The following is a 27,685-nucleotide window of genomic DNA, read 5'->3' as shown; positions in this document are numbered from 1 at the left end:
TAGGCAATGATTTATAATAGTGTTCAGCATCAAAAAGCTACATATCAGTGTCAAATCAATGATGCACAATTAGCTTTTCAAGCACACAGACATTTACTTTTAGAGAGTTTTCAGCATGTAATAATCAACTTCTGTAGTTTCTGAAATTGCCTAAGAAAATACTCATTTGTAATAGTGCAGCCACACCATCTATACTCTAGGGGTTAATGCTGCAGTTCAGCTTCAGGTTATAAGCTATTTCTAACTGCAGACTTTTCCTTTTCAAAAGGGAAAAAGTCAATTTAAGATTTTTTTACCCTTCTGTTTCAGCCAGAGGCACGGGCATATAGCAATTCCATCCAGATTAAATGAGCTAATGGGTGAAAAAGAAAATAAATAAAAATATTAAAAAGAAAAATAACTGCTCAGGAAAAAGAAAGAAAAAAGCTCAATGCTAACAGGTAAGGACATTGGAGTTTGGTTTAAAGAGCGTGTTTCCATAGTAACAAGGAAAAAATGATAAGCCCATGAACTGAATGCAGTGCAGCCACAGAACTTGATTTAATTCCCATTTACTGTTGCTGCCTGACAAGCATTTTCAAATTACTATAGAAATAATATCTCCTTTCAGGTCTTCCAAAACATAAATGGTATAAAGATCAGGGAATCCAAGCATCAAATCACGCACGCATATACCTGTACACAGAGATACACAAGAGAACACACAGTTAGTCAAGTCCACACATATACTGTGAGCGTGTTTTCATGTGTTTTAGCTTTAATTCAGCTTTAAATACAGTATATGCCCCTAAAGAGTACATAGCTGGTGTATTTACATAAAGGTGGGATCATGGGGTGAGTGCTGGGTAGGGCTTAGGTAGAGGAAGTTTAAGGAGATCTTCCTTTTGTGGCCAGTACTGTGGGGCAGCATATCACCCAACAAAATGAAAGAGTTTTGTCACAGATAGCAGGGAGTGGTGGGGAAATGCTTGCCAATGGACAGGCTTTAATCCCTGGTATAAATCGCAGTTAGCACAGTGTGTTTAGCAGAGTTCTCTGATGTTCTGGATTATGGAAGATATGGGTTAAGATTGCCTTCCCTTATGTGCCTATCCATATAGGTTTCGGTTGCCTGCCCTACATACCCTTCTGTGGAAGGTGCCTGGTGCAGCAGGAAGTCTGCTATAGGCTAAATAGTTTGACAAACATACCTGTATGAGGTAATGTTATCATGGCGTGAGTTAATGTGGTTATACATTTATACTAAGTTTGTATTATTCATATACATGTTAACAAAGTTGTGGTTGTTTACATCCCAGTTTGGTGTGGTTCTTGCATTACTCAGAGACTAAGATGGGTGGTGGTCAAGTACAGAGGAACTTGCTTGGCCAGACAGATTACTGTGTGTCTTAGTAGCACCATGCAGTATTTCTCTTAATACAGGGGTTGTAAAAGAGGAGATAAAGTTTCAATGGGGCTTATTTATTAACAAAAGATTGCATCAACAGTCCCTTTATGCCCCTAGCCTTGGTTATTATCACTTATGACAAGTAGCTCCATCAAGGTTCTATAAATTATGCTTAGCTGTACCAGTTGTGAAAGACAGTGTTGGAACACTAATGGGTGCATTGTAGATAAAGGAAACTGTAAATTCAGTAATATATTAATTTTATGGTCCTCACAAATTCTCTGCAAACCATTACTCATTGATCTCATTTACTGTAAGCAACTGCAATATTGGAATAATGACCAGCCACTTACGATCAAAAAAGCCAATCCATACACCTCCATTTAGAGTGTCAGTTCAAACAGGAATTAAGATTCAGTTACCAAGAAGAGGCTATATATGCAGTAATAGCTGCAAAATTGTGTTTTATTGCCCCAACATGTTTTGATATTTAAATATATGTATAACACAGATGAACAAATTAAAGAGGAACAAACTCATCAATTGTATGTTGTGGTCCAAGTTCAACCAGCCCCAGATCCTCCACAAGGGGAAAAGAAATGTATCCATAACTAAAAGAAGGGTAGAAAATCCACACCAGTCACTGAAATATATAAAAAAAAAATATTTATTTGTATAACAGCATAAGGCTATCCTGGATTTATATAAATAAAGATTTATTGGTGTTCGTTGAGGTTTTGTAATAGTGCCTACCATTCTTTTGGTTATGTACAACATGTTTTTAGCTGAATCAAGTGACAACATAGAAAGCCACTCCCCAAAACATTTACATAACACAATAGACAAAGGTGTACATAAAGGTTCATTATTGCAACAATTAAGGCAAAAACCCTGGGTACATCCTTTAAAATTCATAAAGTCCATTTCTAAGATGTCAAACATCAAGCTTCCAGTATTGAAAGTAAATTATTGGAAAATGCAAACAGAACAAAATACCTCTTATCCATGGTAGCAATGGGTAAATGTTAGCTACAGCTATTCACTAGAATTAGGTTTTTATGAAATAATCTTTATTTGATATAATTTTACTTTCAGTGCCTTGTTTTAAATATTCAGAAAAGAGAATTCTTATGCTGGTCTAAAATCAATTACGACACGAGTTCATAATGGCCAAAAATTCATGTTTCAACCTTTAATACAGGTTAATACATTGGGCTTTCCAGTCTGACAGTTGTAATTTATTTTAGGTGATTCAAAAAAAGCTGAATCTTTTTCTGTCCGTCTGACTTTTATGAAAAGGCAGAAGATATGTTTTATGTGCAAAATAATGTATTCTAGATCATCTCATCCAGTTGAGTAATACTTAGATTTATCAAGGATACTGGGCTTTAGTGATCTTAAAAGAATGCACAATACTTAACAAGACATCTATTTGGCTGCATCTGAAAGTGATAGATGAATAAGAGATAAAATAATGTTAAGGTTAACTGCATGGAAAAGATTATGTTTACAGGAAACAGGAATTTGTTGATAGTTCACATTTTGTGATGCTGCGATACCAGTCAGCACTTGCTGTATTTTTATTCAGAGCAAAAAACGCATTGCAATAATTGATGGGTTTTAAAAAAACATATATATAGGGGCCCATTTATCAAAGTACGATTGCCTCCGAATACAAAAAAATCGTAAAATCGTAATCGTAAAAAATTACACAACAAAATCGTATTATTGGGCAGAGTACGAACGTTTCAGATTCATTCAAGCTTTGGTATCGTGACCTTCCTTTGGCCAGGTTGGAGCTGCAGAGTGCCATTGAGTCCTATGGGAGACTTCAAAATCATGCACAGAAGGATCAAAGTCAAGGTTTTTCCGCCATTTACGATCATCCGGATACAAAAATTTTGTGGCTTTCAGATCGCCAATATAATATTATCGTGAATAATGCGATTTTTTTGTAAGCATTTTCGTGATATTGGGATCATCAGAAATTATTGTATCTAATCTGAATTTTACCCATTTCGGGATTCAAACTCGTACTTTGATAAATCAGCCCCATAGTTATATAAGAAAATGAAATAGCTCAAAAAAGCAGAATACCCCTTGTTCAGAATGAATTGAATAAATAGGTATTGTGCTAAACAGGCTTTTTTCCTATTGCTTTAATCACTGAAAATTTATGGTTTTATAATTTCTAAAGCCAAACGCAGCAAACAGGGAGATTGAAGTTAACACTCCCTATGGTCTTATCCCTTAAACTTCCTAATTTGCTGTTACTATGCAGAATGATAATTTTCCAGTTTTGCATATTTGCATCTGTGCATTTATTGACCCTTAGATAGGATGACCACTTCCTGCACACTGTAATATAGTGTTATGCAGGGTGTGGGCACTTCCTCTTTGGCCTTCCTCTACCAGCAGAAGGTTGTGTTCCAGGGAGCCTGGGTCAACTCGGCCCATAAGCCTTGAGCCCTAGAGGAAGTCAGTGTGCAGGTTAGACCTCTGTCAGCTCAGGATTATTTTGTGTTGCACAAATAAACCAAGTTCTAGTTAATTGCAAAGAACCTATGGCGTCCTAATTTCAGCATTTACACCGTTGGCAGTGAAAAGTTGCAGTCCTGCAACATCTAATAAGTGCACTTCATCCCCTTTGCGAAGTTTTCCTTGTGAGGAACATTTTCCATAAAAGATGCTTTGACTACTCAAAACAAAACACAGAGTTTGTTTATCTAAATGCCACTATCAGCAAGGAAGCCATGGATAATATATTGTATTTATTAAGAACACCGATATCCAGGTAAATTTCAAGCAAGAAAACATGGGTATAACTAGCAAACAGCATGCTGTGTGATGTTGTTTGCAGTTTTTTGAAGCAGTGTGTAGTTGAGTTGGAAAGGATTAAAAACAGGAGCTACTCAGAGTTGTATGTATGTATAACTTTAATTATAAAGTGCAAAAAGGTGTGGTATGAGACACTGTAGGAAGGAGGTCCCTGTCCTGTAAAGCTTACAGTCTAAGGTGCATTTAACCACTTCTAAAAACAAAAGGACTAAATTTTCTGTAGATTTTCTATATACAGTACACTTCCATTGTTAATATGTTTTTATTTGTTGATTTATACAACCTATTAAAATGTAAGCTCTTAGGCGTAGAGATCTACTGCATGTCTATTTATGCTCCCTAAATTGTAAGTAATTATCTATGTTATATACATTAATACTATATATGAATGCATATTGCAGATATTCTAAATGTCTCATAGAACAGTATTTTAGTTGGCAGTAACAGCTTATACTAATTTATTATAATGCAAATGCACTGACAATAAAACCAGTATGTCATCTGTGCTTCCTCTGTAAAACAGGCTAGGTAGAAGTACAAAGAGGTTACTGGTATCATTTTGTGCCAATCTGTGTAATTGCTTGCTGAGAAGTGTTGAAAGTGTAATTTATGTGTAGCACAGATAAAAGCCTGTACACTGTACATTGTGCTCTTCTGTTTAATCTTCCTGGATTAATACAGACGCTGAAAGCAATGGATAAGTAATAGCATCTCTGGTAGAAGTAGGTTTTTACTTATAAGAATTGGTCTCTACTAATTACAGTATATGTTTTTCATCAATTACCTTATACAGTCAAAATGTCTAAAACATATCATGTATACATATTGTACCTGGGTGAAATCATTAAAGAAACATTCTATTCAAATAATTTTATGTAACAATTGTGTTCTTCTATGACTAAAAAAATATTTTTGAAAAAAATCAAAGCTTAATAAAAACAGATAAAATATGTGATTTTTTTCCTAAACATATACCTAATTTCTCTAAACAAATCTGTATCCCCTATTTGCAGGATAATAGACATTCCTTGTAGAAAGTGAAAATATACTAGATATGTGTGATCTCTAGCCTGGTTTAAGAAGAACACAGTGAAGTCTCAACCCACCATGAATCATTTATTAAATAAAGTATGGTGGTGACTTATATGTAAATAGTAGTGAATATGTACCAGATATATGAGTATATTTGTACCAAAATATCTTTGGGCCTTGATTTGAAAGCCGTACAATGAGTGAACTGGACAATCAGTTTGGCGGGTTTTGACTAAATGGTTGATTGCATGTTCTGAAATAATTCTAACTTACAAACATTAGGTGTAATTGGATATGCATAATTAGAATTTAAAATCTAGCTGACTGTGAAACTTGATGTGTAAGGACATGAGACGACAAGGGAAATCATGATGTAACTATGTCACACTATTGTTGTGCTTCAAAGCCTGAATAATAATTTCTGTGCAATTTAGCCATCAGTTTTATGACCAAATTGCACATAAGCATCTCTGAATAAGAAATGACAAAATTAATGCTAGTAATAAAGTCACATCAGCTAAATAATAATGTACAAGATCAAACCTGAAGGATATTTTTAAAGCACCCTTAACCTTTTCTTGAGACGTTTTTTTTTTAAATGTTTATAAGAGAAAGTTTTAAATTCATAACTGGTGTTCTGCATAATATCACCTTCAGGAGGGAGTGGAAAAAGGCATGAAAGTACTGTTAGAATGTATTTTGATATAAGGATATAAAGAAATGTTGATTATATTCAAAACATCTAAATAATACAAATAATACAAATACTAATAATACAAATAATTTCCTTCTTTTATACTGTGCTTTTTGGATATGTATTTACAGCAGAGATAAAAGATAAGAAACCTACTTTGAAATCTGCAATTTCTATTCACTTACTCCCTGGATGTAGAAAAATATATATTTCATATTGATGTGGAGTTTTAACCAGATCCCATCTAGACAGACACATTGATGTTTATATTACGGCTAACTTTAATAACAATACATATATGGAGAAATGTAGAATATACACTTCTGATTTAACCCTGGGTTTATATGTTTTCATAGTCTTCTAACTGTTATTCAGATAATGATTTTTTTTATCTCAAAGATCTCTGTCTCCTATAAGTACCAACAAAAAGGCCGCAAAATATTTCTCCAACCTTACACATACCACAGTCACTTCATGCAAACTAAATTGTTTCCCCCCTCCAAAAATGACTTTTTGTCATCTCTACAACATCAGAGACTCACAAATTTTTTAAGGTTGGTTGATTGTTAGCCTTTGTTTGGCAGCAGTACAGAAACAGCAACACTGAACTACTGTAGAAAGTAGTAATGAATAGGACATAGCTTAGGTTTGTATGGGTATGAAATCAGACCCCACACACAACAGAAAGTGGGAAGGAATATGTCATACAGTAGGTTTAAATTTGGTTGTAGTTATTTAGGACCCTGTATAATTTAAACAGGAGCAGTAGTCCCATCCTTTCCCGTTACAGTCAGGTGACCCCAGTGGTGGCCAAGTAAAAGGGCAACAATTTGGGAGTTTCAACCCTGAAAGCAAGTAATTGAAGGTAAAATGTAAAAGGAAGCAGTAGAATTCTAATGAATCAAATGAAAGTTTCATGAAAATCATAAAATGTCATACAAATCATAGACATAGTCACAGAAGACATAAAAATAATTAATAGCATCATAGAAGTCAGAAAAGTCTTAAAAGTTATAGAAGTGAAATTATAAAAGTAACAAAGACCGTAAACCCATTTATAAACTCAAAGATTTCAATAAAATCAAAGAAATCATAAAAGTCAAATCTGTCATTTAAAGTTAATAATCATAAAAATCACAGGACTTATAAATAGTGATGACCAAATCTGTCCTGTTTCGCTTCACCCAAAAATTTGTGAAATGGCAAAAATTCGCGAAATGCATGGCAGCCAACAAGTATTTTTTTGTGTGACAATAATACAAATTTAAGATGTCAAAAATGTCATAAAAGTCATAAAATTTAAGTAAAAAAAGTAATTGAAGTAACAGAGTCACAGAAAGAATCATTGAAGTCATATGAAGTCACAAATATATAAATAAAGTATTAAGCATCATTGAAGTAACAGAAGTTATGACTATCATATAAGTAATACAAGTATAAAACGTCACAGATTTCATAACAAAGAAATTAAATATGAACATATAAAAGTCATAGAAGTCACATAAATAATCCATTACAAAAGTCACAAAAGCTATAAAAGTAATTAAAGTCACAGAAGTCATAAAAGTCATAAACAAAAACATAGAAGTCATTAAAGACACAGAAAAAGTCAAAATGAAGACATAGAAATCATTAGACAGAGAAGTCAAAAAGTCATCAAAAATCACAGAGGTCATAAAATGAAAAATTCATAGAAGTCATGGAAATTATGAAGTTTTAAATGTCAAAAAGGTCAAAGAACTCATTAAGGTCACAAAAAAGTTACAAATGAAGTAATCAAAGTCCTTTGAGACAAGACAGTCAAGTACAAAAATTAGGTTATAGAAGTAACAGAAGTCAAAATGTCATAAATGAACTACAGAAAAAACTGTCACACAAGTCATTGACCTCACGGAAGTCATGAAAAGAAAGGTACAGAAGTCATAATAGTCACTCATGTCATAAAATCAAGTCAAAGAAGTAATAAAACTCATAAAAGTGATAGAAGTCATAAAAGTCACAAATTAAGTAATAAAAGCAACAAAAAAAATAGTTGAAGTCACATAATGAACAAAGGTATTGAAAATCATAGAGATCATAAGTAAAAAATGAAATACTAATATTAAAAATGTCATTTATGAGTCACAATATTAAAAAATAAGTAATAGAAATGATAGAAATCATAAAAGTCATAGAGGGTCAAAGAAGTCACAAAAGTCATTAAAATGTTATACATACATGAAGTAAGTAATAAAAGTTACATAAGAAGTTGTAGAGGTCATACATGTCATAAAAATCATAGAAGTCACAAGATTCATAAAATTCATAAAAATCATGTCGGTCACAGAAGTCTTAACAGTTATAGGAGTCATAAATGAAGTCACAAAAGTCACAGAAGCAAAAAAATGATGATGAGGTCATACTTATAAAAGTCAGGAAGGTCATAAACAAGGTCATAGAAGTAATATAAGTGATGGATGTCTTCGAAGTAAAAGAAGTCATAAAAATTGTTGAAAGTCTTAAAAGTCTTAAGTCATAGAAATGAAAGAAGTCATAAAAGTCATAACTAAACTGATAAAAGTCATAAAAGTCACAAAAATCATAGAACAGAATCCATAGAATTATGGAAGTCATAAAAATCATAGAAGTCACAAAAGTTGTCATAGTCACAGAAATTATGATGTCAATAAGTCATATGAAGTTATAGTAATAATAAAATAATAAAATCATAGAAGTCATACATATTGCTGCAGCAATAGGAATCACAGAAGACACATGGGTCATGCCGAAGAAGTCATAACAGTCATATAAGTTACAGAAGATATAACAGCCATTGAAAATAAATTCCTAAAGTCATAGAAGTCAGAAAAGTCAGAAATGAAGTGACAGAATCAGAAAACTTATAAATAAAGTCATAGATGTCATAAAAGTTACTAGTGATAAAAGTCATGAAAGAAGTTACAAAAGTCATAAAACTCAGAGAAGTCATAAATTAAGTCATAGAAATCACAGAAGTTATAAAACTCAGGGAAGTCATAGACGTAATAACAATAATCAATTAAGTAATAGAAGTCACAGAAGTTAGAAAAAAAGTTGAAAAAAATGAAGTCAAAGAATTCATAAAAGTAATTGAAAGTCATAAAAATCATAAAAAAGTCATAAAATTAATGACAGTCACAGAAATCATAATTGTCATAAAAGTATTGTATTTTTGTCATAACAGGCACATAAGTCATAACAGTCAGAAAAGTCATATATGATGTCATAGAAGGCAGAAAAGTCATAAAGTCATAACAGTCAAAAATTGAACCATAGAAGTCACAAAAGTCATGTCACAGAGGAAATAAAAGTCAGAAATCATAGTAATCATAGTAATCATAGTAGTCAAAAAAAGTCATAAACAAAGTCATAGAAGTCACAGATGTAATACGAGTCATAGAAGTAATATATATCAAAAGTTGCAGGAAAACTTAAAACTCATAAATGAAGTCACAAAAGTCATAAAAGTTGTAAACAAGTATTTAAAAGTCATGGTAGTCATAAAAGTCATAAATGAAGTAATAGAAGTACTAAAGCTTAAATGCGAAGTAAAGGAAGTCATAAAAGTCATGGAAGTCACAGAAGTCACGCTGTCATTGAAGTCATAAAAGTCATGGAAGTCACAAAAGTCAAATAGCCATAAAAGTAATAGATAAAGTCACAAAAGTCATAAAATCATAAATGAAGTCCTAGAAGTCATAGCATTCATAAAAGTTATTGAAGTTACAGAAATCATAACAGTTTTTTAAGTCATAAAAGATATAAAAGTCACAGTTATAAAAGCCTTAAACAAATTCATAGAAGTCATGGAGGTCAAGGAAGTCATGAAAGTCATATAAATAGTAGAGGTCACAGAAGTCACACAATTGTTATAGTCACAGTAATATATAAAGTCAAATAAGTCATAAAAGTTATAGATATCAGCAATGAAACCATAAAAATAATTACAGTTGATGAAGTCATAAAGGCAATAGAAGTTACAAAAGTCATAAATGTAGTCATAAAAGTCATAGAAGCCAAAAAAAGGTCAAAATAGAAGTAAAAAACAAGTTATACAAGTCATGGAAGACACACAAGTTAAAGAAGTCATATAATGATAAAAGTCACAGAAGTTAAAGAAATCATAGAAGTCACAGAAGTCATAACCATTATAGAAGTCATACTGTATGAAGTCACAGTCACAGAAGTCAAAAAAGTCTTGGAAGTCATAGAGGTTATAAAAGTAATTAAAACTACTGTATAGTATTTACGAAGTCACTAAAGTCACAAAAGGCATACAAATAATAAATGCAGTCATAGAAATCATAAACTTCACCAGGCATGGATTTCCTACTAAATTCCACATTTCGTCCTTGTCAAAATTTGCGTGGTAGCCATATCTCGCAAATTCGTTGCAGCAGTTTCGCAAATTTTTCTGTGAATCGAAATAGGACAGATTCACTCATCACTAGTTAAAAAAGTCTGAAGTCATAATGGTCATAAATTAAGTCATAGATATCACAGTAGTCAGATGTCATAGAAGTCATTAAGTCACAGAAGTCATAAAAGCCATTGAAGTTACAGAAGTCATTCATAGTGATGAACAATTGTTTTCGGAAGACATGGATTTGCAGCAAATTTCCACATTTCACCACTGGCAAATTGTTTAGCGAAACGTCTGTGAAAATTTGCTGTTTTGCGAATTTTATGGTGAAGCAAAACAGGACAGATTCGCTCATCACTAGTCATACAGTCATTCAAGTTATAAAGGTGATAAATGAATTCATATAATTAAAGTCATAGAAGTCATAAAAGTTATAAAGTCATGAATATCTTTAAAGTCATAAAAATTATAAACATCTTTAAAGTCACAAGTAGTGATGGGCGAAATGTTTCGCCAGGCATGGATTCGCGGCGAATTTCCGCATTTCGCCATTGGCGGATTGTTTCATGAAATGGATGAAAAAATTCGCAGCACGTTCAAAAATTGTCGCCGGCGTCAAAAAAGAATTGTCGCGTGCGTCAAAAGAATAGCCGTGCGGCGAAATAATAGCCGCGGGGCGACGAAATAATAGCCGCGTGCGACGAAACAATAGCCGCGCGACAAAATAATAGCCGCAGACGACGAAATAATAGCCGCGGGCGACGAAACAATAGCCGCGCGACAAAATAATAGCTGCGGGCGACGAAACAATAGCCGCGCAACAAAATAATAGCCGCGGGCGACAAATTTTTTTTTTCGCACGACATTTTCGCCGTTTTGCGAATTTTTCGCCGTTTCGCGGATCTTTTTAAAGATTCGCGAATTTTTCGGCGAAGTGAAACGAAACAGATTCGCTCATCACTAGTCACAAGTCATAACAGTTATTAAAGTCAAAAAAGTCATAGAAGTAACAGAAGTTTGAACACAGATGTCATATATAAAGTTATAGAGCTATACAAGTTATGAAAAAAAGTCATAAAAATAATAAGTTTTTGAAGTCATAGAAGTCATAAAGAAGTCAGACATAAAAGTCACTAGATTCTATATATATATACTATATATATATATATATATATATATATATATATATATATATATATATATATATATATATATATATACTGTATGAGTCATTATATTTAGTGATGGGCGAAAAGTTTCGCCAGGCATGGATTCGTGGCGAATTTCCGCGTTTCGCCATTGGCGGATTGTTTTGCGAAACGGATGAAAAATTTCGCCGCTGAAAAATTCGCTGCACGTCCAAAAATTGTCGCCGGCGTAAAAAAAGAATAGTCGCGGGCGACGAAACAAGAGCCGCGCGGCGAAACAAGAGCCGCGCGACGAAACAAGAGCCGCGGGCGACGAAACAAGAGCCGCGGGCGACGAAACAAGAGCCGCGGGCGACGAAACAAGAGCCGTGGGCGACGAAACAAGAGCCGCGCGCGACGAAACAATAGCTGTGCGACAAAATAATAGCTGCGCGACAAAACAATAGCCGCGTGCGACGAAACAAGAGCCGCGCGACGAAACAAGAGCCGCGGGAGACGAAACAAGAGCCACGCGCGACGAAATAATAGCCGAGCGACAAAACAATAGCCGCGGGTGACGAAACAAGAGCCGCACGACGAAACAAGAGCCGCGCGCGACGAAATAATAGCCGCGCGACAAAACAATAGCCGTGGGAGACGAAACAATAGCTGCGCGACAAAATAATAGCCGCGGGCGACAATTTTTTTTGTCGCACAACAGTTTTCGCCGTTTCGCGGATCTTTTCAAAGATTCGCGAATTTTTCGGCGAAGCGAAACGGAACAGATTCGCTCATCACTAATTATATTCATAAATGCTGTTCCAAAAGTCATAATAGTCCCAGAAGTCATAGACTTCATAAAAGTCATAGAAATCAAAGAAATCATATAATCATTGAAGTCATAAAAATCAAATTAATAAATATCACAGAAGTAAGGAAGTCATAAACAAAGTCAAAGTCACAGAAGTAATAAAAACCTATCAAACCTATCAACCTAAAATTCATGGAAGTCATAAAACTATATAAAAACAATATAAATTCAAGTTACAGAATGACACAGAAAGTTGCAAAAAGTCATACAATGCATACCTGTAAATGAAGTCACAAAAGCCATCAAAAAAGTAACATAAGTCATAAATGTCAGAAAAGTTAAAGAAGTCATAAGTCATACAAGAAATTTATGACAAGAAGTCATAAATGTCATAGTCAAGTAATATGTCTGTAAGTTGTAAAAGTCACACAAATCATCAAAGTCATAGAATTCACAGAAGTCATAACTGTCATGGAAGTCATATAATGTCACAGAAGTTATAAAAGTCATATATGAAATCACTGAAGTAAAAAAAAAAGTCATAAATTAAGTTATATAATAAAAGTCATAAGTAGTAGTAATAAAAGTCACAGATGTTACAGAAGTAATTAAAGTTATAAATAAAATCATTGAGGTTATAAAAGCAATAGAAGTCACAAAAGTTATACCAGTCATTTATGAAGCCATAAAAGGCATGGAAGACATAGAAGTCATAACAGTCATTGAAGTCATAAAAATCTGAAAAAAAAAAATCTAAAAATCTAAGTCACATAATTCATAAAAGTCATAAAAATTGTCAAAGAAGTCACAAAGGTGAAAAAAGGCATGAATAAAGTCACAGAAGTCAAAAAATGATTAAATTATTATAAAGTCATATCAGTTATAGAATTCACAGAATTTTAACTCATACAAGTCATTGAATTCACAGAAGTCATAAAATTCACAGAATTCACAAAAGTCATAAACTAAATCATCAATGTCATAAAAGCCATGAAAGACAACAGACATAAAACTCATAAATGAACTAATAGATGTCATTAAAATTGCAGAAATTATAAAAGTTAAAGTAGTCATGGATGTTATAGATTTCATAAAAATAATGAAGTCACAGAAGTCATGAGATAGATGTGATATATTACATCATAAAAGACATAGATCTGATAAAAGTTATGAAAACCATTGACGTCACAGAAGTCATAACAGTCATTGAACACATAAAAGATATAAATGAAGTCATAGGAGTCATGGAAGTAAATGAAATCATAATAATCATAAAAATCATAAACAAAGTCATAGTCTTAAAAGTCATTGAAGTCAAAAAAGCCATAAAAGTCATAAAAACAGAAGTAATTAAAGTCACAGATGTCATAGCTTTTAACTGAAGTGATTAAAGTCACAGAAATCATAGCATTCATTGAAGGGATTAAAGTCACAGATGTCATAGCACTCACTGAAGAATTTAAAGTCACAGAAGTCATAAAAGTCATAAATGGAGTCATATAAGTCAAAAAAAGTCATAAATGAAGTCATAAAAATCACTGAAGTCACAGAAAAGTCATAAAAGTCCTAGAATTTATAGATATCACAGAAGTCATAAATGAAGTCACTAAAGTCATAACAGTTGTAAAAAAAATCATTGAATTTCTTGAAAAGATAGCCTTTTTGTAATGTATGAGCGAAATACTGTATGCCATGTCAATGATGCATATCAGGCTTTTGAATTGCATCAGCACCTTCAGGGGCCTTGTCCTGCAAGAACACTAAACCTTTATAAAAAAAAAAAGGCCTTTAATAATTAACTACATATCACATACAGAGCTGTATAGTATGTCTGGAGTAATAATCAATAAGCAATAAGTTCTTCTGGAGGAATGTTGCTCATACATGCAAGCCCTAACTCTCTCTGGAAATATATATATATATATATATATATATATATATATATATATATATATATATATTTTCCAACTGAGCCGCACTCCAAAAGCTTAAAACTTAGCTTTTATTAAAGCATCATAAAAAGTTTACACTGGCCATTCAAAGCAGTATAACAATCATACTTATCAGTCTGTAATGCCACATCTACGCGACGTTTCGAGGGTATCTCACCCCCTTTCTCAAGCGTACCTCGTGGCTAAGCATAATCGATCGTTTGTACAGTCCATTACTTCCTTGTATAGCTGAATGCAGGAAGTGACGTGACGGATCGCCATGGAGACAGAACGCACAAAGCGTTCGATCTACACGGAAGCCGGCACATCAGTTCCGCATATTACATAGATAATAAAGAACGTATCTATATAAGGAACTGTCAAGATATCCAACAGTAGTACCTAGACATACATGTTATTAAATTAAAATTAAAACTTGGCAAGAATGATATACTAGAAACTGGGAACAAGATTTAAATGCTACCTAATCATTCATTATTAGCCTAAACATTTTTATACAAAAATCATAAGAAAAAGTGAAACAATGAAATATTGGAAACATAAAAGTGTTACAAAAATGTTACAAAAATAATGTTACAAAAATAAATGTAAATCAAAATCCCTGTTTAACCCATTTGGGGCCAGTGTATTTAAACGGTGAATCCATTCCACTTCAGTTTTTTTAAGAAGTTTAACCCGATCTCCACCTCTCCTAGGAACAGGGACATGTTGTATGACCCGATACCTCAGATCATCAGATGTATGTCCCAATTCCAAACAATGTCTAGACACTGGGAGAATCCTGTTACCAGTATTTACTGTTGATCTATGTTGTGAAAACCTATCCTTTACTTTTTGTATCGTTTCTCCAATATAAATTAAATTACACGGACATACTAACATGTAGACCACAAAATTGGTGTCACACGTATGGTGTCCACGTATCTTATATGTTCTTCCTGTACAGGGATCAGTAAATTGTGGTCCTGTCAATACAAAACGACATTGAGTACAACCTTTGCATCTATACATGCCTTCTCTGGGTGAACCTAGGAAAGTAAGTTTTCGTGGTACAGGAGGGACCTCAGCTCTTATCAATCTACCTCCTATAGAATTGCCCCTGCGATAAGACATCATAGGAGCATGTTGAAATGTTTCAATGGAGGGATATGACTCCCTTAATAAGTGCCAATGTTTCTGCAGAATAGATTGTAATCGGCCACTTTGGGTATGATATTGGGAAACAAATGTCATCCGTTGTATAGATTTGCATTTCTTTGATTGACTAATCCCCCCATGTCCACCTACTTTAGATAGCCCTTCTTGAAGAATATGTTTAGGATAACCCCGATTTGTTAATTTTTTATCCATTTTGCCTAGATCCTCTGTAGCAATATCCGGATCATTAGATATCCTACAAACTCGTGAAAATTGACTAATGGGAATAGATTTTTTAACAGACATAGGGTGAAAGCTATCAAACCTTAACAACTGGTTACGGTCAGTGGGTTTTGTATATATACGTGTAAAGAATTTTTGTTCACTCCTATTTATCTCTACATCCAAAAAGACTATTTTGTGGATATCAGTAGTCATTGTAAATTGAATATCTGGATGGGCCCCATTTATCTGATCACGGAAGACGGACAGGGACTCCAGGTCACCCCGCCATAGGAGAAACACGTCATCGATGTACCTCCACCACGCAACACAGTGCATAGTGTAAAGTACATTATGATAGACGTGTTCCTCCTCAAACCAACTCATAAATGAGTTGGCATAGGCTGGGGCGACCTTGGAGCCCATGGCCGTCCCCCGTATCTGTAGATAAAACCTGTCCCGAAACTTAAAGAAATTTTTATACAAAATGAACGTAAGAATCTCCACAAAAAAGTTAATCTCCATTTCAGTATATTGCCCACTTCTTATCAAAAGCATCTTTACTGCCATAATCCCTTCAGTATGAGGTATAGATGTATAGAGGCTGGTGACATCAAAGGTCACCAACCACACCTCCCCAGTCAGTTCACCTACATTAGACAACTTCTGTAGGAAATCATGAGTATCCCGTATATATGAACGCGTCTTTTGTACTAAAGGACTAAGTATTTTATCTAGGACCTCAGCCATATTACTGGTTAGTGAGCCCACTCCAGCTACTATAGGTCTACCCGGTGGATTGACAGGGTCCTTATGTATTTTAGGTAGTACATATATAACAGGTATTATAGGGAAATCTATCCACATATATTGTGATGTAGACATGGTGATAACCTTAGATTGAACTGCATTTTTTAATAGGAGATCCAACTCCCGTTTAAAGGACTCAGTAGGATCACCTCTCAACGGAATATAGACCCCAACATCCCCCAATTGACGTTTAATTTCAGTGACATATTTGTCCGTGTCCATAACAACTATCGCTCCCCCCTTATCTGAGGGTTTGATAGTTATACTGGACATGGACTTGAGTTCGGTCATTGTATCAATCTCGGCCTTAGACATATTAAAAGTACCTTTCTGACCACTATATTCAATATTGGACTCGACCTCAGATCGAACCCTTTGAATATAAGTTTCTACCGCTGAATATGTAGTAGGGGGAACAAAATGGCTACGTGATCTCAAGCCAATATCACTTATGTCAAATCCACATTCAACATTATTAGTCTCATTATGTACCACATTATGTGAAAAATGCACTTTAAGTCTTAGAGAACGGAAAAAACGATACAAATCCACCTGTAATTGAAAAGAATCAATCTGTGATGTAGGACAAAAGTTTAAACCTCGTTCTAACACCTGTGTCTGTAAAGGTGTTAGTTCAACTGAAGAGAGGTTAAATACTATCTGTTGCGGGCCTTCCGTTGCGGTTGTTGTCTCCGGTCCTTTCGCCTGGATTTCCCGGTTTCCTCTAGGGTGTCTCCTACCTCCTCGCCTTGTCCGTTTTCTCCGGATGCTAAAAAAGATGGAGTAGACATATCGCGCTTCTCTGTTCTGTCTCCATTGCTGTATCCCGAGCTGTCACGTGTTCTGTAGGGACTGCGTCTATTCCATTCACGTCCGCGGGTAAAATTTGTCCAATTGTATACCATACCCCGCTCATAATCCGATGCATCTCTATCAAATTTTTTTGTTTTTTGCGTGAAGAAATGTCGCTTTTAAAAAGTTCAATATTTTTGACCATTTTCTGTTGAAACTGAACAAGATCATCAGGTTGCATTATAGAGGTCATTGTATTCTGTAACATATCCAATTGAGTTTCGATGTCTTTAAGCTCATGTTCAATAAATTCAATGTTTAGAGCCATAATATCCCGAGAGCACTTATTAATAATGCCCATAAATTTAGATTTAAAATCCTCATTATTTATAAACAGCGTCGGTTGTAAATTCACCCGCAATCCCCTTGGTATACGGTGCAATCGTAGATATTCAGTAAGAGTAATTCCATGTAGCTCTAATTCAACTTGTTTCCTACTGAGCATTTCACATTTACGCCGGCATGCAATTGCAGAGGGTGTAGCTAGAAAATCCCTCGATCCCTCAAATATACCAGAAATTCTGGCCAAGTCCGTTTCACTGTATGAAAAGGTACCCTGTAGGTTTTCATTAGGTTCCATTGTAACGGTCGGTGCAACCGCGACTCAAAAAAATACAAAAATACCAACATGCGGTGCACTCAGACCCTGACACAATGTTGTGGGTGCGTATAAGATAGCTCAAATCGCAGGGAGTCCACCTGCGCAATAATATATTTTCCAACTGAGCCGCACTCCAAAAGCTTAAAACTTAGCTTTTATTAAAGCATCATAAAAAGTTTACACTGGCCATTCAAAGCAGTATAACAATCATACTTATCAGTCTGTAATGCCACATCTACGCGACGTTTCGAGGGTATCTCACCCCCTTTCTCAAGCGTACCTCGTGGCTAAGCATAATCGATCGTTTGTACAGTCCATTACTTCCTTGTATAGCTGAATGCAGGAAGTGACGTGACGGATCGCCATGGAATGGAATGGATTCACCGTTTAAATACACTGGCCCCAAATGGGTTAAACAGGGATTTTGATTTACATTTATTTTTGTAACATTATTTTTGTAACATTTTTGTAACACTTTTATGTTTCCAATATTTCATTGTTTCACTTTTTCTTATGATTTTTGTATAAAAATGTTTAGGCTAATAATGAATGATTAGGTAGCATTTAAATCTTGTTCCCAGTTTCTAGTATATCGTTCTTGCCAAGTTTTAATTTTAATTTAATAACATGTATGTCTAGGTACTACTGTTGGATATCTTGACAGTTCCTTATATAGATACGTTCTTTATTATCTATGTAATATGCGGAACTGATGTGCCGGCTTCCGTGTAGATCGAACGCTTTGTGCGTTCTGTCTCCATGGCGATCCGTCACGTCACTTCCTGCATTCAGCTATACAAGGAAGTAATGGACTGTACAAACGATCGATTATGCTTAGCCACGAGGTACGCTTGAGAAAGGGGGTGAGATACCCTCGAAACGTCGCGTAGATGTGGCATTACAGACTGATAAGTATGATTGTTATACTGCTTTGAATGGCCAGTGTAAACTTTTTATGATGCTTTAATAAAAGCTAAGTTTTAAGCTTTTGGAGTGCGGCTCAGTTGGAAAATATATTATTGCGCAGGTGGACTCCCTGCGATTTGAGCTATCTTATACGCACCCACAACATTGTGTCAGGGTCTGAGTGCACCGCATGTTGGTATTTTTGTATTTTTTTGAGTCGCGGTTGCACCGACCGTTACAATGGAACCTAATGAAAACCTACAGGGTACCTTTTCATACAGTGAAACGGACTTGGCCAGAATTTCTGGTATATTTGAGGGATCGAGGGATTTTCTAGCTACACCCTCTGCAATTGCATGCCGGCGTAAATGTGAAATGCTCAGTAGGAAACAAGTTGAATTAGAGCTACATGGAATTACTCTTACTGAATATCTACGATTGCACCGTATACCAAGGGGATTGCGGGTGAATTTACAACCGACGCTGTTTATAAATAATGAGGATTTTAAATCTAAATTTATGGGCATTATTAATAAGTGCTCTCGGGATATTATGGCTCTAAACATTGAATTTATTGAACATGAGCTTAAAGACATCGAAACTCAATTGGATATGTTACAGAATACAATGACCTCTATAATGCAACCTGATGATCTTGTTCAGTTTCAACAGAAAATGGTCAAAAATATTGAACTTTTTAAAAGCGACATTTCTTCACGCAAAAAACAAAAAAATTTGATAGAGATGCATCGGATTATGAGCGGGGTATGGTATACAATTGGACAAATTTTACCCGCGGACGTGAATGGAATAGACGCAGTCCCTACAGAACACGTGACAGCTCGGGATACAGCAATGGAGACAGAACAGAGAAGCGCGATATGTCTACTCCATCTTTTTTAGCATCCGGAGAAAACGGACAAGGCGAGGAGGTAGGAGACACCCTAGAGGAAACCGGGAAATCCAGGCGAAAGGACCGGAGACAACAACCGCAACGGAAGGCCCGCAACAGATAGTATTTAACCTCTCTTCAGTTGAACTAACACCTTTACAGACACAGGTGTTAGAACGAGGTTTAAACTTTTGTCCTACATCACAGATTGATTCTTTTCAATTACAGGTGGATTTGTATCGTTTTTTCCGTTCTCTAAGACCTAAAGTGCATTTTTCACATAATGTGGTACATAATGAGACTAATAATGTTGAATGTGGATTTGACATAAGTGATATTGGCTTGAGATCACGTAGCCATTTTGTTCCCCCTACTACATATTCAGCGGTAGAAACTTATATTCAAAGGGTTCGATCTGAGGTCGAGTCCAATATTGAATATAGTGGTCAGAAAGGTACTTTTAATATGTCTAAGGCCGAGATTGATACAATGACCGAACTCAAGTCCATGTCCAGTATAACTATCAAACCCTCAGATAAGGGGGGAGCGATAGTTGTTATGGACACGGACAAATATGTCACTGAAATTAAACGTCAATTGGGGGATGTTGGGGTCTATATTCCGTTGAGAGGTGATCCTACTGAGTCCTTTAAACGGGAGTTGGATCTCCTATTAAAAAATGCAGTTCAATCTAAGGTTATCACCATGTCTACATCACAATATATGTGGATAGATTTCCCTATAATACCTGTTATATATGTACTACCTAAAATACATAAGGACCCTGTCAATCCACCGGGTAGACCTATAGTAGCTGGAGTGGGCTCACTAACCAGTAATATGGCTGAGGTCCTAGATAAAATACTTAGTCCTTTAGTACAAAAGACGCGTTCATATATACGGGATACTCATGATTTCCTACAGAAGTTGTCTAATGTAGGTGAACTGACTGGGGAGGTGTGGTTGGTGACCTTTGATGTCACCAGCCTCTATACATCTATACCTCATACTGAAGGGATTATGGCAGTAAAGATGCTTTTGATAAGAAGTGGGCAATATACTGAAATGGAGATTAACTTTTTTGTGGAGATTCTTACGTTCATTTTGTATAAAAATTTCTTTAAGTTTCGGGACAGGTTTTATCTACAGATACGGGGGACGGCCATGGGCTCCAAGGTCGCCCCAGCCTATGCCAACTCATTTATGAGTTGGTTTGAGGAGGAACACGTCTATCATAATGTACTTTACACTATGCACTGTGTTGCGTGGTGGAGGTACATCGATGACGTGTTTCTCCTATGGCGGGGTGACCTGGAGTCCCTGTCCGTCTTCCGTGATCAGATAAATGGGGCCCATCCAGATATTCAATTTACAATGACTACTGATATCCACAAAATAGTCTTTTTGGATGTAGAGATAAATAGGAGTGAACAAAAATTCTTTACACGTATATATACAAAACCCACTGACCGTAACCAGTTGTTAAGGTTTGATAGCTTTCACCCTATGTCTGTTAAAAAATCTATTCCCATTAGTCAATTTTCACGAGTTTGTAGGATATCTAATGATCCGGATATTGCTACAGAGGATCTAGGCAAAATGGATAAAAAATTAACAAATCGGGGTTATCCTAAACATATTCTTCAAGAAGGGCTATCTAAAGTAGGTGGACATGGGGGGATTAGTCAATCAAAGAAATGCAAATCTATACAACGGATGACATTTGTTTCCCAATATCATACCCAAAGTGGCCGATTACAATCTATTCTGCAGAAACATTGGCACTTATTAAGGGAGTCATATCCCTCCATTGAAACATTTCAACATGCTCCTATGATGTCTTATCGCAGGGGCAATTCTATAGGAGGTAGATTGATAAGAGCTGAGGTCCCTCCTGTACCACGAAAACTTACTTTCCTAGGTTCACCCAGAGAAGGCATGTATAGATGCAAAGGTTGTACTCAATGTCGTTTTGTATTGACAGGACCACAATTTACTGATCCCTGTACAGGAAGAACATATAAGATACGTGGACACCATACGTGTGACACCAATTTTGTGGTCTACATGTTAGTATGTCCGTGTAATTTAATTTATATTGGAGAAACGATACAAAAAGTAAAGGATAGGTTTTCACAACATAGATCAACAGTAAATACTGGTAACAGGATTCTCCCAGTGTCTAGACATTGTTTGGAATTGGGACATACATCTGATGATCTGAGGTATCGGGTCATACAACATGTCCCTGTTCCTAGGAGAGGTGGAGATCGGGTTAAACTTCTTAAAAAAACTGAAGTGGAATGGATTCACCGTTTAAATACACTGGCCCCAAATGGGTTAAACAGGGATTTTGATTTACATTTATTTTTGTAACATTATTTTTGTAACATTTTTGTAACACTTTTATGTTTCCAATATTTCATTGTTTCACTTTTTCTTATGATTTTTGTATAAAAATGTTTAGGCTAATAATGAATGATTAGGTAGCATTTAAATCTTGTTCCCAGTTTCTAGTATATCGTTCTTGCCAAGTTTTAATTTTAATTTAATAACATGTATGTCTAGGTACTACTGTTGGATATCTTGACAGTTCCTTATATAGATACGTTCTTTATTATCTATGTAATATGCGGAACTGATGTGCCGGCTTCCGTGTAGATCGAACGCTTTGTGCGTTCTGTCTCCATGGCGATCCGTCACGTCACTTCCTGCATTCAGCTATACAAGGAAGTAATGGACTGTACAAACGATCGATTATGCTTAGCCACGAGGTACGCTTGAGAAAGGGGGTGAGATACCCTCGAAACGTCGCGTAGATGTGGCATTACAGACTGATAAGTATGATTGTTATACTGCTTTGAATGGCCAGTGTAAACTTTTTATGATGCTTTAATAAAAGCTAAGTTTTAAGCTTTTGGAGTGCGGCTCAGTTGGAAAATATATTATTGCGCAGGTGGACTCCCTGCGATTTGAGCTATCTTATACGCACCCACAACATTGTGTCAGGGTCTGAGTGCACCGCATGTTGGTATTTTTGTATTTTTTTGAGTCGCGGTTGCACCGACCGTTACAATGGAACCTAATGAAAACCTACAGGGTACCTTTTCATACAGTGAAACGGACTTGGCCAGAATTTCTGGTATATTTGAGGGATCGAGGGATTTTCTAGCTACACCCTCTGCAATTGCATGCCGGCGTAAATGTGAAATGCTCAGTAGGAAACAAGTTGAATTAGAGCTACATGGAATTACTCTTACTGAATATCTACGATTGCACCGTATACCAAGGGGATTGCGGGTGAATTTACAACCGACGCTGTTTATAAATAATGAGGATTTTAAATCTAAATTTATGGGCATTATTAATAAGTGCTCTCGGGATATTATGGCTCTAAACATTGAATTTATTGAACATGAGCTTAAAGACATCGAAACTCAATTGGATATGTTACAGAATACAATGACCTCTATAATGCAACCTGATGATCTTGTTCAGTTTCAACAGAAAATGGTCAAAAATATTGAACTTTTTAAAAGCGACATTTCTTCACGCAAAAAACAAAAAAATTTGATAGAGATGCATCGGATTATGAGCGGGGTATGGTATACAATTGGACAAATTTTACCCGCGGACGTGAATGGAATAGACGCAGTCCCTACAGAACACGTGACAGCTCGGGATACAGCAATGGAGACAGAACAGAGAAGCGCGATATGTCTACTCCATCTTTTTTAGCATCCGGAGAAAACGGACAAGGCGAGGAGGTAGGAGACACCCTAGAGGAAACCGGGAAATCCAGGCGAAAGGACCGGAGACAACAACCGCAACGGAAGGCCCGCAACAGATAGTATTTAACCTCTCTTCAGTTGAACTAACACCTTTACAGACACAGGTGTTAGAACGAGGTTTAAACTTTTGTCCTACATCACAGATTGATTCTTTTCAATTACAGGTGGATTTGTATCGTTTTTTCCGTTCTCTAAGACTTAAAGTGCATTTTTCACATAATGTGGTACATAATGAGACTAATAATGTTGAATGTGGATTTGACATAAGTGATATTGGCTTGAGATCACGTAGCCATTTTGTTCCCCCTACTACATATTCAGCGGTAGAAACTTATATTCAAAGGGTTCGATCTGAGGTCGAGTCCAATATTGAATATAGTGGTCAGAAAGGTACTTTTAATATGTCTAAGGCCGAGATTGATACAATGACCGAACTCAAGTCCATGTCCAGTATAACTATCAAACCCTCAGATAAGGGGGGAGCGATAGTTGTTATGGACACGGACAAATATGTCACTGAAATTAAACGTCAATTGGGGGATGTTGGGGTCTATATTCCGTTGAGAGGTGATCCTACTGAGTCCTTTAAACGGGAGTTGGATCTCCTATTAAAAAATGCAGTTCAATCTAAGGTTATCACCATGTCTACATCACAATATATGTGGATAGATTTCCCTATAATACCTGTTATATATGTACTACCTAAAATACATAAGGACCCTGTCAATCCACCGGGTAGACCTATAGTAGCTGGAGTGGGCTCACTAACCAGTAATATGGCTGAGGTCCTAGATAAAATACTTAGTCCTTTAGTACAAAAGACGCGTTCATATATACGGGATACTCATGATTTCCTACAGAAGTTGTCTAATGTAGGTGAACTGACTGGGGAGGTGTGGTTGGTGACCTTTGATGTCACCAGCCTCTATACATCTATACCTCATACTGAAGGGATTATGGCAGTAAAGATGCTTTTGATAAGAAGTGGGCAATATACTGAAATGGAGATTAACTTTTTTGTGGAGATTCTTACGTTCATTTTGTATAAAAATTTCTTTAAGTTTCGGGACAGGTTTTATCTACAGATACGGGGGACGGCCATGGGCTCCAAGGTCGCCCCAGCCTATGCCAACTCATTTATGAGTTGGTTTGAGGAGGAACACGTCTATCATAATGTACTTTACACTATGCACTGTGTTGCGTGGTGGAGGTACATCGATGACGTGTTTCTCCTATGGCGGGGTGACCTGGAGTCCCTGTCCGTCTTCCGTGATCAGATAAATGGGGCCCATCCAGATATTCAATTTACAATGACTACTGATATCCACAAAATAGTCTTTTTGGATGTAGAGATAAATAGGAGTGAACAAAAATTCTTTACACGTATATATACAAAACCCACTGACCGTAACCAGTTGTTAAGGTTTGATAGCTTTCACCCTATGTCTGTTAAAAAATCTATTCCCATTAGTCAATTTTCACGAGTTTGTAGGATATCTAATGATCCGGATATTGCTACAGAGGATCTAGGCAAAATGGATAAAAAATTAACAAATCGGGGTTATCCTAAACATATTCTTCAAGAAGGGCTATCTAAAGTAGGTGGACATGGGGGGATTAGTCAATCAAAGAAATGCAAATCTATACAACGGATGACATTTGTTTCCCAATATCATACCCAAAGTGGCCGATTACAATCTATTCTGCAGAAACATTGGCACTTATTAAGGGAGTCATATCCCTCCATTGAAACATTTCAACATGCTCCTATGATGTCTTATCGCAGGGGCAATTCTATAGGAGGTAGATTGATAAGAGCTGAGGTCCCTCCTGTACCACGAAAACTTACTTTCCTAGGTTCACCCAGAGAAGGCATGTATAGATGCAAAGGTTGTACTCAATGTCGTTTTGTATTGACAGGACCACAATTTACTGATCCCTGTACAGGAAGAACATATAAGATACGTGGACACCATACGTGTGACACCAATTTTGTGGTCTACATGTTAGTATGTCCGTGTAATTTAATTTATATTGGAGAAACGATACAAAAAGTAAAGGATAGGTTTTCACAACATAGATCAACAGTAAATACTGGTAACAGGATTCTCCCAGTGTCTAGACATTGTTTGGAATTGGGACATACATCTGATGATCTGAGGTATCGGGTCATACAACATGTCCCTGTTCCTAGGAGAGGTGGAGATCGGGTTAAACTTCTTAAAAAAACTGAAGTGGAATGGATTCACCGTTTAAATACACTGGCCCCAAATGGGTTAAACAGGGATTTTGATTTACATTTATTTTTGTAACATTATTTTTGTAACATTTTTGTAACACTTTTATGTTTCCAATATTTCATTGTTTCACTTTTTCTTATGATTTTTGTATAAAAATGTTTAGGCTAATAATGAATGATTAGGTAGCATTTAAATCTTGTTCCCAGTTTCTAGTATATCGTTCTTGCCAAGTTTTAATTTTAATTTAATAACATGTATGTCTAGGTACTACTGTTGGATATCTTGACAGTTCCTTATATAGATACGTTCTTTATTATCTATGTAATATGCGGAACTGATGTGCCGGCTTCCGTGTAGATCGAACGCTTTGTGCGTTCTGTCTCCATGGCGATCCGTCACGTCACTTCCTGCATTCAGCTATACAAGGAAGTAATGGACTGTACAAACGATCGATTATGCTTAGCCACGAGGTACGCTTGAGAAAGGGGGTGAGATACCCTCGAAACGTCGCGTAGATGTGGCATTACAGACTGATAAGTATGATTGTTATACTGCTTTGAATGGCCAGTGTAAACTTTTTATGATGCTTTAATAAAAGCTAAGTTTTAAGCTTTTGGAGTGCGGCTCAGTTGGAAAATATATTATTGCGCAGGTGGACTCCCTGCGATTTGAGCTATCTTATACGCACCCACAACATTGTGTCAGGGTCTGAGTGCACCGCATGTTGGTATTTTTATATATATATATATATATATATATATATATATATACAGTCTAAACTAATTCAGCAGCTAGAATTTGAATATTACAATCCTTTGATATTTATTTATCTTTTCTTTTACCCTTATTACACATACTGTGGGGCACATTTACTAACCCATGAACGGGCCGAATGCGTCCGATTGCGTTTTTTTGTAATGATCGGTAATTTTGCGTTTTTTTCGTATTTTTTGCGATTTTTTCGGCGTCTTTGCGAGTTTTTCGTAGCCATTACGAAAGTTGCGCAAAGTCGCGATTTTTTCGTAGCGTTAAAACTTGCGCGAAACGTCGCGCCTTTTAAGTTTTAACGCTTTGCGCGCAAGTGTTAACGCTACGAAAAAATCGCGACTTTGCGCAACTTTTGTAATGGCTACGAAAAACTCGCGGTTTTACGCAAAAATCGCAAAGACGCCGAAAAAAACGCAAAAATACGAAAAAGTCGCAAAATGTTCGTTTCCAATCGGAATTTTTCCAATTCGGATTCGAAATCGTGTCTTAGTAAATCAGCCCCTGTATGTGAGTAAAAACAAACCTAGTAAATACTGGGGGGGCACAAACTGGTCTTCTTGTGAGAATGCAGAATTAAAGTAACATTTATTCAAAAAATGCATCTACAATGATAACAATCTAAGGCACAAAACATATAAGATTATTACATTTGCACAAGAAGTGCAGAGTTTGCATGCCAGTACAGGTATAGGATCTGTTATCTGAAAGCCATCTCCTATAGACTCCATTAAAAGTACATTTCTAAAATGATTTCCTATTTCTCTATAATAATATAACAGTTTCTTGTACTTAGTACTAATTTAGATATAATTAATCCTTATTGGAGGCAAAACAATACTATTGGGTTTAATTAATGTTTAAAAAATTTTTTTTAGTAAACTTAAGGTATGGAGATCTAAATTACGGAATGACCCCTTATATGGAAAACCCCAAGTCCTGAGAATTCTGGCTAACAGGTACCATACCTGTATTTTCTAAATGACAGTTATATCTGCTCTCTAAGCTGAATATCTAGGGGATGAGTATCTGGACCCTTACATTTTGGTGAGTTTTTACCTCAAAGTAAACAAATCTACAAAAACATTTCTCTTTCATTATTGATTCCCCATAATTGACTTTTGCTGTAACAAATATCATAATTTATAACATTGCTGCTAAGGCAAACATGAAACAAACATTAAAATGAGACAATATTTGCCCATGATACATCTTAGTAAAGACTGAGAGGAATGCCTGCTTCTTCA

Source organism: Xenopus tropicalis, chromosome 7, assembly GCF_000004195.4.
Source record: "Xenopus tropicalis strain Nigerian chromosome 7, UCB_Xtro_10.0, whole genome shotgun sequence".
Taxonomy (NCBI): domain Eukaryota; kingdom Metazoa; phylum Chordata; class Amphibia; order Anura; family Pipidae; genus Xenopus; species Xenopus tropicalis.
Note: the sequence above shows the minus strand (reverse complement) of the source record.